This window comes from Octopus bimaculoides, chromosome 4 (assembly GCF_046866305.1).
Source record: "Octopus bimaculoides isolate indiv1 chromosome 4, ASM4686630v1, whole genome shotgun sequence".
Classification (NCBI taxonomy): Eukaryota; Metazoa; Mollusca; class Cephalopoda; order Octopoda; family Octopodidae; genus Octopus; species Octopus bimaculoides.
The window spans coordinates 21,817,955-21,821,139 of record NC_142931.1 but is presented as its reverse complement, the minus strand read 5'-3'; the positions used below and the strand labels follow the sequence as shown (position 1 = coordinate 21,821,139).

Below are 3,185 nucleotides of genomic sequence, written 5' to 3'. Positions count from 1 at the left end.
AGATGGTGATATAATCGGAATCTATTCCATCTGAAGGGTATTTGTACAAAATTTCATTGAAAGATATCCACTTTTCTGGCAGTTATGAAGAAACAAAACCGCAAGAGGGACGGATTAATGTAGGTAGACCGTTTTCTAGGAAGGCGCGTGGCTTGGTGGTTAGAGTATTCGGCTTATGATCGTAAGGTCGTGAGTTCAATTCCCAGCGACGCGTTGTGTCCTTGAGCAAGATGCTTTATTTTACATTTCTCTAGTTCATTCAGTTCGCAAAAATGAGTAGTACCTGTGTTTCAATGGGCCAGCCTTGTCACATTCTGTGTCATGCTGAACCTCCCTGAGAACTTCGTTAAGAGTACACTTGCACGTTAATTTCACGAGCAGGCTGTTCCGTTGACTGGATCAACTGGAACCCTGGTCGGAGTGTAATATGCAATACTACATAATCTAGTTGGTCTTTTAGTGTGATTTGAGAAAAAAAATTGTGGGGGTACTCCACAAAGGCGACTACGCAATGCCGTCTCAGGCAGTTACTCAGGTCTAGGGATTCAATTCAAATTTATATATGTTGTCGCTTGCTGTCAATAAGTTAATGCTATCGGGCCCAGGTCATTGGTTTTCGAAAGGACTTGGGATGTCAAGGCGGCATTGTGATCATGTATCGCTTGAGTAATCCTGATGATCCAAGACCAGTGGCGAAGATAGAGTGTGCGCTGTCCGGGGAAGCTCTTGAGTTTGCCACCCTCCTCAGGCCAATACAATTTACACTGGCTTCTCGAACAGGCCCTTAAGTTCTGCCCCTTAAAAGTGTCGCCCGGGGCGGACCGACCCCTACTCTTTAGCTACGCTGCTGTCTAACAATCATATCTTTTTACCTATGTGCAAGGAACCCAGGATCACATTGGCAGACTTTCGGAATAGGCACCACTATTACATGAGGAACGAAAAGGACATGGAATTGGAGGTAGGGGCAGAAATCTAAAAAAGAAATTGAATGTTTTGGATAAAAAAATTATTTCACAATTGTAATTATCGTTGCATGAAATACAGGTATAGAAAGAAATGAAGAAAATAAACACTCAATTCCTTGCTATCTTCCTTCTCCGTGAGGTAGTAATGTCTATTAAGAAAATCCGACACCACTTTGTCTAATATATCCTTTTCTCAAACGGCAGGAGTGGTTTGTGGGAGATAAGATTAGGCTGTTATTTCTAGCGGGTCGAATAACTGAGTCGACAACTACGGCGGCGATTTATAGTATTGTTAGTATGATTTATCTCAAACCTGATATAAACAGTATTGGTTGGATAAAAATCAAAGCTTGTTATTCAAATGTTATAAGTGGGCAGATGAGTGAGTGAAAATATAGGTGGGCGGATGAGTGACTAAAAGGTAGAAGTGTGAGTGGACGGGTGGATTCTTGAGTGAGTGAATGGGTAAACTGATGGGTAGTGGGTGAATAAGAGAGAAAAGATGGGCGGATGAGTGAGTGAACGAGTAGGTGGTTGAATATGCCCATGAAAGAGAGTAGTTGAGTGAGGTGAGTGTTGGTATTAGTAGGTGAAATGAGCGAGCAAGAGCGAGAGAGAGAGAGAGAGAGAGAGAGTGTGTGTAATGATGGTGAGTGGGTGTATGTGTGTGTGTGTAATGATGGTGAGTGGGTGTATGTGTGTGTGTGTGTGTGTGTGTAAGAGGAAGAAATGCGTGAGTGGTTAAAAAAATACATACGCGACTGAGTAGGCGAAGGGTAAAGAAAATCGTTCGTGTAATACATCTACATACATGCGCTTGAGCACGCTCTCGCACACGCACACACACACACGCATACACACACACACACACACACACACACACACACACACGCACGCACACACACACACAAGCATATACACAAGCATATACATATATATAGTGGAGAGAGACAGAGATATTTAAGGACGATGCTGAATTAATTATATATGCATGCGTAGGAAGAACGAGAGTCAATAGTTGATAATTATGATAACAACGGACAGAAAAAAATATTCAGATTTTGATAAAGGGAAAAGGAACCACAAAAATAGATTTTAAAATAGATAAGAGGAACGAATGAACAGGGTGGAGGAATAAATGGAAGGTAGCTAAACAAAGATAATGATAATGATAAATGCGCACCGACAAGGGTCCCTGAATGTCATCGCACGACCTGATAGAAGTAGTCAAATCTTCTTTCAGTTATAAGTCAATATCTGGGAAAGGAAAGGATGTTAAATCATGTAGTGCTAGACAGGCACTGTCCGAGAGATGAATGGGTTGATAAGAACTGGAACACTTTTGATCATAGGTCTGCTCAATCAAGGCCTGACATGGCCGAAACAACAACAGAAATAATAAAAAATACTGGTTTCAAATTTTGACATGGCCGAAACAACAACAGAAATAATAAATAATACTGGTTTCAAATTTTGACATGGCCAGCAAGTTCGGGGGGAGAGGGTAAATCGATTAGATCAATCCCAGTACGCAACTGGTACTTAATTTATCGACCCCAAAAGGATGAAAAGCAAAGTCGACCTCGGCGGAATTTGAACTCAGAACATAAAGACAGACGAAATACAGTTAAGCATTTCACCCGGCGTGCTAACGTTTCTGCCAGCTTGCCCGCCAAAGGCACCCAAGATCCACTTGTTTAAAATTTTTTTTTTTTTATTGGGCGACAAATCATGTCTACCTCCAAAGAGAAGGCCTCTTCAGCAAGTTTCTTTACATAACTTCCGTCAACAAAATTTTGAGTGGACGGTCATATACACTTGTCTAAGGTTCCACGCAATGAGATTGAACCCAAAACGAAGCAGTTACAAAGCGAAGTTCTTAACCACACATCCATTCCAGTTATGATTACTCTATTTTCCCCTGGACACCGAACATCCAGACCCACATTATTCAATATCCTTTTTCCCACATTTATACGTTGGGTATAATTAAGGAAGATTCTAGAACTATTCATACAGAGCCGAGCAACAGCATAGAGGCTTCGCATTAGTTGCGTAAATCAAAGCTGGAACGCCTTTGATTATATGTTTTCTCAATCAGGACTGAATTGGGGCTTAACAACAATCAAAAGGAAACCCCATTCAGCTTTGCTTTGAGTTCATATTGCCGCCACTCGTTTTTCGTCAGTGTGATATTGCACGTTGCTATGACAGCCA

General features: G+C 41.4%; 1 protein-coding gene across 1 annotated transcript in view; it reads right to left on the bottom strand.

Moving 5' to 3' along the window:
• The window catches only part of LOC106883818 (protein FAM50 homolog), an 89,555-nt gene that overhangs the window by 21,656 nt on the left and 64,714 nt on the right, over window positions 1-3,185 (bottom strand). The gene's annotated exons all lie outside the window — the stretch shown is intronic.